The sequence below is a fragment of the Sylvia atricapilla genome, chromosome 1, assembly GCF_009819655.1.
Source record: "Sylvia atricapilla isolate bSylAtr1 chromosome 1, bSylAtr1.pri, whole genome shotgun sequence".
Classification (NCBI taxonomy): Eukaryota; Metazoa; Chordata; class Aves; order Passeriformes; family Sylviidae; genus Sylvia; species Sylvia atricapilla.
Window position 1 is genome coordinate 68,093,229 of NC_089140.1, and position 12,156 is coordinate 68,105,384.

Here is a 12,156-nt window from a genome sequence, read left to right on the forward strand (position 1 = left end):
GACAACCCTCTGAGACTAGGTATTTTTTACAAATAGGGATGTGTGTACTGTAATTGTATCATTTATGATTTTGTTTTTTGATGAATGAAGCACATTGAATTCTTTGGGCCCCTATGATAGGGCATTTCCTCTAGCCATCATATTCTGGCTCCTCACTCTGTAATTGCAATCAGTGTGGTCAAAAACAATTTCTAAATTAATTGTCAGATTCTGGCTATAGTATGCTTTCTAGCTGGCACATATCCTGCAGAAAGAGAGCAATACCCACTTTCCTATCTGATAAAGTAAGGATGGCAGCATCAACTAATTTGTTGGGTTTTTTTTCCTTTTTTTTTCCAATGTGGCTGGGAAGATGCTACTTCAGTACAAGCTGTAGAAAGAGCTAATTTGAAGTTGAATTTTTATATTTATATTTAGTTTTCCTTTTACAACTTTTGCATTCATTAGCAAGCATTTGTCGAACCATGCTGTTCCTTTGAGATCCTCAAATGTGCTGCTCAAAGCCAAGCACTGTGTGCATTCAGGAAGACACTGGTCTATCACTACATGTTTCCATTTTTCTCTCTATGGAGAACAATTTAAATTTATTATTGCCAGCTGTTTCTTTCTACGGTGCTGTGCTGTGTTTTTTCTAATGCGATTAGTGATCCTGATTGATTCAACTCCTTGCCCTGCACAGGGATAGCATCAAGGCTGCTCTGTTACATTAAATTGCCTGGCAAGCTAGTATCACAAAAGATTTAAAACCATAAGCAGAAAGAGCATTTCTTTGACCAGATTTTGCTCTTTTATAAATCCCTTCTGAAGGAGTTATTTATTTATTAATTACAACAGTAAACAAATGTGTTTAAGTTTACAGCCTGTCTCAATTTTATCCTCTTGTGATTTTCTTGAGTAAACACTTGCACCAGTTTTGTTTGCTTGCCCCTATCTGACATGAGAACATCATCCCACTGATTGCTGAAAACCTCTTGCTCACAACCAGTTTCATGCAGACACTGTAAAATGCTTAATCCTGACTCTCTGAGGGTGATCAGAAGAGTCAAGTTAACCATTTCACCTTATGGCTAAACATTAATTATGCAAGATGTACTAATATCCCTTTTTGGGAAACATTTTAACCTAAAGCATTCAGTGATTAGTGCTGGCAGGTCATTTTTTTCCTGTGCTGCTGCAGAGCAAAGTTAAACTTGGCTGGCTGCAGCTGTGTCTCTAGCTGGGTGATGAGTTGTATAGTTTTAAGACAACACTACTGACAAAATGGATGGATTGAAAATCAGATTCTTCTGTTGTTACAGAACAGCCAGGCTAGAATGAAATGGCAGTGGTTCAAGCTCATGCTAGACAGACCATATGGCCCTTGCAGTGAAATGGTGTTGCATATGTGTATTGCTAGGCATAAGGACAACAGCTCCAGCTTTCAGAACTACTGGCAGGAGTCCTACATAGAAGAAATGTTCCCTTCCTCTATCCCTTAAAAGTCATTTAGGAGTGAAGCCAGTGTCCTTGCCTGTCTCATGCTAGAGCAAGATGTACTAACATGCATCTTATAAAGAAGTGAACATCATTAATGTATTTCAACTATATATTCAACTAAGTTCTGAAATAATCAGCTAAAATCACCACAAAGCTATCAATTCTGGAATACAGGTCTGCAAAGGATCTCTTGGGTGATTTTTGTCTTACCCCTCTTCTCCCAATAATTAAATGAATTCTGAATAATTTATCAAATTCAATTTTGAGAGCTTGTAATTTTCCTATTGTCCCAGAGCTCTCATTCTTTCCTACCCTTATTTTCTAATTCTCACCACAAATTCTAAACTTGGTGGTGCCATTAACAGCATTTGAGATTTTTGAGAGAAATACCAAATTGTTTTTTGTCTGGGAGAAGAGTTTGAGATGACAAGTATGCTTTGAGTAAAAAGTGCGGTTGAAGGCCTAGATGTTGGTGACTTAGAGCTGCATTGTAGAAACAATAGTTTTTCCAGCATGCAAGTGGTGAGTGAGCCAAGTCATCCTCAGGTAGAGGAAGTAAACACCCAGCCTTCCAGGAAATCTACTTCTAAAGGCTTTTTCCCAGCTTTACAATTTGCATGGCCTTAATGAGTGACTGCACATATCTGAATTGGTAGATCTCCATAGGAGATTTTCACAAATCCCATTGTCTTTTATGTGGTGCTCTAACTAAATCAGACCAGGGGCAGGGGTAAGTCAGTGGCAATGCAGTCACATGCTAAAGCAAATTGCTCAAGCTGTGGGAAGTGTATCTCTACATCTTCTACACCCATTCTCAGCCCCCTGTCCTTACACTCTCTCTTTCATCCCCTGGATCTTTCTCTTCTCTTTTCAAGCCATAGTGCTATTTAGTTCTGGTGCTGTGCTCTACATACTAGGTAGTGGAATGAAGTGCCTATCAGAAGGCAAATCTCACAGGTTTCCTTTGGCTTTGCTTTCTGACTTCTTACTCCTGGATTTAGATATTGATGTCACTTACTAAAAAGCAGAAGGGGTTGAGTTATTAGCAATAAGGCATTTCCTTCAGTTTTTTATTTTCCTTTCATGAAATGCTTTCATGCTCTTATGCAGAGCATTGTTTCTGCCTCGACCCTGCCTGAAATGGTGTATTATGCTGGCTGCCATCCAGGAAAGGAGAGAACAATTTAAACACCTCTCCATGCAGTGACAACTGAAAAAATTTGGAACTGCAGTGCAAGTCTGGAAAGTGTGAGGGTCATATGGCTGAGTGGTTTTGTCAGTGCTGCCAACGAACGTAAGGGCCCAGATTTCCTGCTAGCACTGTGTGTATGAGGCAGAGGTAGTAGGAAGCCCACAGAACAAGAAGAAACTAATATCTATCCCAAACTTTGTCACTGATGAATTTCCCAAGACAGTAAGAGAAATACATGCTGCCAGGAGGGGGTTTAGGACTGTGAGAAATGGCATTGTGTCGTGCAGTTTGACTCGCACAGTGTCAGTTTTTGAGGTCAGGTCTGCAGCTGGTATAAATCACAACAGTGAAAACAAATGTTGATGCAAATTTCCCTTGTAATATTTAATTCATTTTTTGAAAATAATATGACAACTGTAAAACAATTTGTCTTTATTAGAATGAAGCAAAAATCCTAAACACTGTGATAAATTAGGCAAAAAAACCTACCACATCTTCAGATGAAGATATAACTTAGATCCAGCTGCAAACCACTCAACCTTGGTAGAAAGTAGTTCAGAATTTTTTATCACAGGTACCAAACACTGCAGCAGCATTGGGTTTAGAGCTAAGTGTCTTCTGCTTCTGCACAGATGTAAATTTGGATCATATTCAAAGACATTAGTGGGCTTGCAGTTTCTGCACTGGTGTGAGGAAGGAGAATGGTCAGCACTGGTGTGTCTGGGCCTCTCCTAGAGAGTCACAATTCCCTCTCTAGGAATGAATGTATGTTACAGGATTCTGTTGACACTGCAGTTTGAGCCAGGGATATGAAAAGGTATCATCTCTGGCTAGTGGAGCCAGGCCAGGAAAATCTCCTAATACAAATGCAATTACCCCAATGTAACTATTGTACAGTTACAAGGTGACTTTCAGAAGGTTTGCCTGATGCAATGGTTCTGCTGCTCCTGAATTACATCCACACAAGGGATGGTCCACTTGATGCTTTGGCTGGAATGGTTACTCCAGCAAAATGTCCTGTATAGACAGTATAGATATAGTATAGATCAGATACACATCTTTTAAAACCTGCCTTCTTTAGCAGTTAATAATTAGTAAGCTTTAGGCAAACTGTGGAAGACAGGTTAAAGCTGCCCAAACCAGCTTTATTACATGACACCTGTGAAGCAATAATTACAGTCCCCCCTTTGCAAGCACAACACTTAAGAAAAAATCATGGTTTATTCATAAGCTATTTAATTTGTTGTTTTAGGTTTGGGTTTTGTTGTTATTTTATTTGGGTTTATTTTGTTCTTGTTTGTGTTTGTGGTGGTTTTTGTAAAGAGATACCAGAAGACATTATATTCCCTTGGTATAATACCAAGGGAAGTAGAAATGTTTTGCAGGGACTTTAAATCATAACACAGTGTTTGGGTTTGAGTGATGAGGGAGAAGCAAGACTGCATCTAATTTGGATATATATGTTTATCCTGCAACCTAACTCCCAGGGCTTTTGGAGCCCATCCATGAACCCGATCCCAAACCCACATACCTCCCTGGGAACAGCAGATGCTTCACATCTACAAGGGCTCTTTTCTCTCCCAATCTTCTTATTTATGGAGCCTCTCTCTTGATCTGGTGATCTTTTGCCTAGTTAAAAATAAATAGGGTTAATAATAATATTAAATAAGCAAGCTACTCTCTTAAAAAAATAAAGAAAGAAAATCTAACTTTTCCTAGCTATTTTTTTAATTTTAGCAACATGACTTGCAGTAATGCTTCCAGCACAGAGGTTCTTAGAGAGTCATAATTCTTTTGCTTTGTAATTTGTTGTGGTTTTGGCTAATCTAGGCATTGTTGCCAATGGCAGAATGGGGAAAGTGGGACAAATTTGTTCGTATGTGTGCACTAGCACTTGCATTCATCTCTGGCTTATATGCGCCTGGAAGGATTCCCATTGCTCCCCTCCAAGTATATGGCCTCCATGTGTTTGGGATTTGTTACATTCCAGTCAGTGCAGCATAAATCCTTATTAGGTAGGTCATAATGATTCTTACTACTCAGCTGGGCATGTATTTGATAACTCTAGCCTTTTGCTAGTAGAATTTGAAACTAACTTCTACTGAAACAAGTAATAAAGCAGCCTTTGAATTTTTAATACCCCTTATTGCGTAAGTTAGTTTAATTAGTTTTGTCCCTTCACACAACTGGTTAAGACATCTTCCTTAATATGTTGCCAAATTAAGAAATTGCAGAGAAAAATATTTGAAAAGAAGGAAAAAAATCTCTACAGCCAAAGAGCAAGAGAAGGAAGTTTGTGTGTGTGTGATCTGAAATGAGGCTGAAAACAAGTGAGGTACCACCAGGAAAACTGCTGCCGTCAACACTGCTGGGAAGAGCTGTGGAGGAACATCTGGTCCTTGAAGCTCTGTTGCTCTGCAACACATCTGGAACACTTAAACACATTTTTTAATTACATGAATGCAAAATGATGGAAAATAAGGCTCAGCAGTTTGTTTTAGTGTAACACATTAAATTATCCAAGGGTCCAAACCAGCAATGTGATGATCCTTCTCCAAAATCATCCAGTAAAAGCAGACAAGAAAAGGGACCTTTTTCCAGATGGACTCCCACAGATCATCCACTGTATGCCCAAATATTTCATAGGCAGGCACACCAGCGATATATTATGATATATAGAGTAAGCAGTAGCAAGATGATAAGCTCCTCTCACTGATCCAAAATATAATCTCTGCTATGTTTTAAAAAAGTCCTCTCTAGAATTTCTACCATGCATCTCTAAAGGAAGTAGACTTCTGTGGGAATGAATTCTGATTTTAGACTTCAAGTTTTCTTTTTGTTGGTACAGAGTCTCTTGTTAGAGCCAACTGAAAGTGATTTTGAAATTATTTAGTATGGACCATCTACTATGGTTTGTCATCTTTTGTGTTTCTGATCAGCTTAGCACTGCTGAAGGGTTTTGCATGTCTGTCACGGGAGACAAATAAGCAGCCAAAGAGCAGTAGAGGTCTTTAAACTTGAAAAAGATAAGCTCTCATTATGTCAGAATGGGCTTTATATAAAATATTATAACTCCACACAATTATTAAGAAAAGAGCTTTTTTATTTGAAAACTCGAGACTTTCACCCGAATCTTATCCATTGGTCAATGTGGTTGTCATGCTACACTAAAAAAGCCCTGCAGAGAATAATTTAGTTTTCACTGCTATCATGTGATTCTGCCTGCATCACAAATATTCCTTTAATTCAGAATTTGCTCATAAAAAAACAAAAATGCCTAAATGTACATGGTCGAATTTGCTTTTTTCCTGGCATGAAAAACTGGCCAGCCAGCCCCTTGCTCCCAGATACCATTGATTAGGAAGATGCTCTTTACTCAGAGTGTAGTGAGGCAATGGAACAGGCTGCCTACAGAAGTTGTGGGTGCCCTGTTGCTGGAAGTGTTCCAGGCAAGGTTGAAGGGATCCTGAGCAACCTGTTCTAGTGAGTGGCATCCCTGCCTGTGGCAGGAGAGATGGAACTAGATAAAGTCCCTTCCAACCCAAATCATTCTATGACTTGTAGCAGTGTAGCTTTTTCTTCCGGCATCCTTACTTGGAGAACAATTTCTGCATGCCTTGCTTCTCTGCTAAAGGTCTGCAGGCAGAGTGTCTTTGCTAAGAGTTCACAGTTAGTGTCTTTCTACTAAAAGCTCACAATTACAGTAGAAATTGAATGAACCTTTTTGGTATCAGGGGAGTTTTATGTGAGGGTGAGAAGATGAGGCACTTTACTGCACCAAGCAAAACAAAATACAGGATTTAATACTAGTAGGAGGAAAAGGTTTTTAAAAAAACTGCCGAAGCTCGTGCTGATCTAATATGATGAAAAAACCTGGCCAGCTCACCTGCAAGTGGAAAGCATCCTTAAATAAAGTTCAGGAGGCCACTCCAGTTTACTGACTTTGAAGGTACAAGATCTGTCCAGTTGTTTGAGCTATTTTTGCAGCATTTGGGAATGTGTATTTTCTTAAAAGGTATAGTGTTGTCCTGAATTATTTTGCCTGGAGGAACTCTGTTGTTCTCATTTGTCTGAAAAATAGATAATGCAAGCCAGAGGCAGACATGATACATTCCACCTCTCTGAAAGACCCTGATGGTTCATTCACAGTGTTCAGTAACCCTGTTAAAAATGCTCCTCTGGGTTTCTCCTTTGGGGGCTATTCCTGGTGCATCCTAACTCACTTAACCAGCAGCAATAGTTTGCAGAGTTTGTGGCTGTACAGAAGAATGGCAGACCTGTTTTGGGGATTCTTGTTAGCTTTTTCAAGTTTGCATTAGCAAAGCCATCCAGTTGTTCACAGTGACTCTAGCAGCCCTGCTTCCAAATCCTGCCCTCAAGGTCAGTGAGGTGAGATGACAAGCGCAACCCCACCAGGCCATGGCAGCAGGATAGGCTGCATCAGAGCAGAACAATTTTCATACTACACATTTGTGAGGCATTTGCTTTGGTGCTGCTGCACTGGGTGAGAATGGGAATGGACAAAAAAGCCAGGATGGAGACATTGTCTGTCCTCGTGGTAAGCAGGTAATATTCTACCAAGGTAAAACAGGGCAGGAGAAGATTCTGCAGCGTAAGGCAACACCAACCTCATCTCAACTTGCCTTGGTTTTCCCAGCCCTCACATTTGTTGAAGTAGAATAGACAGATGTATGAATAGCTTCTTGCTACATCTTCTTCTGATCTTAAAATTTCGTTTTAAGTAGTATGCAGCAACCAACTTACTTCCTGACATGAAATGCATTATGAATTATCACCCTGTAATAGTGGGATTTAGAGTAATTGAGTTTCAAGCTCAGGCTTTCTGATCCAAAGCTCTTGGAGCGATACACATCTGCTTTTACAGACAGCAAAACCCAAAGAGATTAGAAGCTGATGCAGCTCTACTCCTGTTCTCTCTCAAATTAGTTTCCTGTCCATGTTGATTTGAGAGTAGAGTTCCAAGAAGGTGCAACGTAAGGTAGTTGGTGGTTTTAAGCATTTTGTGTTCCACCTCCAGTCAATCCCTTTTTTTCTTGTTTGCGCTGAACTTATTACAACATGTCTGAATAAGAATCAACTCCAAAGTAAAAGGAAAGCAGCTTTCAAGTGAGCAACATGTGTAAATACACTATCAGTGGCAGCAGAATTGCAATGGTGCCTCCACTGTCAGACTGTTCACCACTTTGAAGGGCCCTGTCTCCCTTTGGACACTAACACATTTTGAGAGCCCCATTGCAAGTAAAGCACTTTCTATAAAGAAAGTTGGTTTGCAAATTGCAGTGGTCAGAACTGAAGCTCATAGTATTAAATCCCAAGCCCTGAAGCAATGAGGGTGTCCTTAAAATATATCAGCCTTCTACAGAGCTCTTCCTGGCTTGCAGACACATGGCCAATGTTAATTGCTGCTGAGCAGAATGGTAGAACTATGCCAAAAGATAAAGTTATTCAAGATCCTCAGTGTTATGCTGCTTATTAAATTATATTTTTTCTTGGTTTAAAGCAATATTTTGTAATATTTTTGCTCTTTGCTGTTACTTATTTAAAAAAAAAAAACTTGCAGTGGAAGAGAATGTAGAGTTTGAAAATCGGGGATGGTGAAAGTGTTATTTGCTAAAATGCAGGAGATGAATTTTCTGTTCTGGGCCAGTTTGTTTTGACATTTGGGAGGATGCCAGCTCTCAGCTGTTTCCTAAGCATTATTTCATGGTCTTCAGATAGTCTAATCCAGCATTTCCTTCTTTGAATCATACTTCTAACACTTATTCTTAGTTCATCAGCATCATTTCTCTTTCTCTCTGGAAGTTCAGCAATTTTTCAAGAATGAAAGTATTTTATTCTATTTGCTAGGAAAAAAACCCCAAACCCAACAAAACAAAACCCAACAGTCTTTTGTAGCATTTTAATAGAGATACTTGGACTCAGCAAGAGACAATGGAAACATATTTGACAGAAACAAAGACCCTCATTAGGAAAAACTTCAAGTATCATCTGAAAATTTGGTTGTGTTTGTAACCAGACTGGTAGCACATTAGCATAAGCAAAAAATTAAGCATAAGCTTGGGTTTTTTACTGAACTGGTATTTTTTGGTGCCAGGAGGGAACATATCCTCAGAGGACAGAATTAACAGTCTCTTAAAAATCTATTTCTTTTGCATATACTGTTACTGGTCATGCAATAAGCCAAGTTCTCTCTCCATTTCATTAGCTTTGCCCATGCATGCGTATATAAAGAGTATGGCAATGCCCATTGAGCAGACAGTCTCTCAGTGCTCCATTGTGTTTGCACATGCATGCATAAGAATGTTGCTTTTTAATATAGAAAGTCTGCTGTTATGTGGTCTGTGATGATGCTTGTGTGAGCAAGCAAGGCTTCCTGCCTCGTCCTGTCTCCTGCTGCCAACAGCCCTGTCCCTGTCTCACTGTTTGTCTGCATCGGGCAAAGAGGTTTGCCTTCCCAAATCCTAAACTCATGTTTCTTATCATGGGATTTCTATCCCAAAAATTATCTGCTGAGATTGTTCAAAAATAACAACATTTTCTACCCTTTTGATGTGTGTTATGGTTCAGTCTTTTTCACATAGACCCATCATTTTAATTCTATAGAGAAAGGTGCTCAGGTGGGACAAAATAACACAGATAACAGATAACAAAATAACACAGATTGATGCAGCAGATGCGGCTTGCAAATAGGTGTTAGTGCGACACCTAAAGAGAAATTAAATTATTTTAAAATATTACTGCATTTACAGACATCTTTTCTGCAGAGGCAACAAGGTCAGGTCCTTGTGTATTAAACTGCACATGATAAAATCATTAGGAAGTCTGTTGGAGTGTACAGTGTGAAGGAAACATGATTTAAAACCCTGTTGGGACTCCTAATGTGGATTTTTGTGTAGGAAAAGACACAGGTGTTATTTAGGAGTGTGAATCAGTAATTAAAAACTATGCAATATACACATGCTTGCACATATATTAAAAACCTGTGTGGTGGAGAATATAAGTGATGGAGACAACCAGCAGGACAACCATGGATGTACTTTGGCTGTGGGCTAAATGATACATCCCTCCTGTTCTAGTTTAGAGCCAGCTGTGGGGCAGTGGTGATCTTCCTTGTTTGTCTGATAGAGGGAGGTGTTATCAGTGGAAAATTAGATCAGTACTGCCTTCTTTAAGTCATACTTTTTTGAATTCCAGTTTAAATGCCTGTAACAAGAGAGAAAAACATTTTATTGAACTGTTCAACCTAGAGTCTCTCCTAGACATCCTTGCAGACCAGCAATGCTACTCTCCCCTAATTTTCCTCGGTGTCTCACTTTGCTGTGGGGTATTTCTGTTTCTCCCCTAGGGAAGCTGGTCATGCTGACACCTCTGCAGAAGCATGTGCTGATATCTTCTGAAGTCAGTAGGCATCTGCTTATTTAATCAAATGATTATCAAAACAAACCCCCATCTCAGGCAATTGCAGTGCTTCCTATAGCCAGTGGGGAAACATTAACTTCTGATCTGGCAGGTTTTGGGTACCATCTGCCCTGCCAGGCTGTCAAAAAGTAAAGCTCAATAACCCAGCTGGAATTGTTTGATAATATGTCATGGATAAATATGAGCAGAACGTGATGGTTACTTCTCCTCAGTTATTGCTCTAAAGCAGGCTTTCAGGAGGCTTGAAGCTGATGTGGAAAAATCTTAGAGCCCTAAGTAAATACAGTGGGAAATGGTGACACTCCTCATTTTCTCTCAAGGGCTCCACTGTTATGAAGACACTGCTCTTGGAGGGAAATGACCAGGTAAATCCTGGCCTCTCCCAAATAGAGTTCCAGGTAGTGGCAAGAACAGATAAATGAGCTGACAGATAGTGCTTGACTGACCAGGTCAGAACTGATCCTCTAAAAGTCAAAGTTGCCATGACCATACAGCAGTTTCCTCTATCTGAAATGGAATTCCTGAAGCCATTTGGGTTTGAAGTGCTCAGAAAACAAGGTTTTATCTGCCTCTAGAGAGCTGAGAGCGGGTGGGGGGAGATCAACGGGTTTGATTATTTCTCTGCTTTTAGCTCAACTATTCTGTGCTATGAATTATTCATGACATCAGTGTATGGTACTGCTGACATTTGTCGTTGCAGGTTTCATTATATGCAAATGTGCAAGCCCCTTTCACAGACACTACACGAGACTTTTTTTCATTATGTGAAAGACTGAATGTATAATTAACAGAGTACGGTGAAACCAGCACTTTCTTGGCCTATCATAACAGGAATCTGTTCTTCTCTAATAACATTTTCAGTTCATCACACACACTGTATCTCTTTGCAATATGAGTTATAACCTTGCATTTCTTGAGCCAGATTCAAATGGTGCTTTTTCCCCTTCCTATTGCTGTAAAAGAAGTCTGAACTATAGAATGTGGTAATTTAAGCTACTAGTGCTCAGATACTGCTGGCCTCTGCTGGTACATAAACATCAGGCTTTCATTAGCCATAAGCATGAGAATTTAGCTCTGAATATGGTTATCCTGATATATCTCTGGAATATGTCCATTGAGAGCCACAGCCTGACTGCAGATGTTGGGTTGTACCTGGGGTGGTGGAAAGAGCATGCCTTGGGAACAGAGTCAAGGCAACTGGTACTCTGTGAATAAAGCCCTAGATTTATGTGTAAATAAGAGAGGATTTTGGCTCCAGAGTACGAAATTATACTCAAGGGATGGTGTTTTCATTGCATTTATTTTAAGAAAAATCTGCTGGTGGAGCAGGAGCAATTTAACTCTTATTATACTCATTTCTGTGAGACTCACTGAAATATTCCCTGCTGAAATATTTTTCAGAGGCGGCTTATTCTGTATAAGGCTCTTCATCTATTTGAAGTTTCTTAGGTTAAAACCTCATCTGCTAAAGAAATCGTTATAAGAAGCACTTTCTAAATGTCAGAGCTCACCCAAACTTTCAAACTAACAAAAGAATATTGCCCTTTTTCCTGCCCATTTTTCTTTAGATCCGTGTTCACCCTTCCAACACAGTGCTCAGATAAATAGGTTCTGTTTGCAGCTCTTTGCTGGAACAGCAGGGGAATGGAGAAAAAATGATTTATTCAAGTTGTCATTACTTCATCCTGGGCGAAAGAACACCACAGTGCTGTGACTGAGAATCTTTCTGGGACTGCTTAGTCTGTGTCAGGGACTGAGATGAGGACCATGCCAGCCCATGAGGAGCACAGACACACTTTGCAGGCATTTTCATCCCCTCAGTCTGTTGTTTCTGCAAGCTCAGCAGTAAAGGGAGTCAGAACAGGGAAATTTAAGTGTATGGTTTTAAAACATTCAATGTATACTGTCTTAAAGTCTGCCATGGCTGTGCCAGAAGGCAAAGCTTCCCCAGAATATTTGAAGAAGTTTTTCAAAACCTTTTTTCCTCCCTTTCTCAGTTGGAGTTTTTTGGTTTTCACCAAAAAGGAATTTTTCAATAAAAAGGAAAT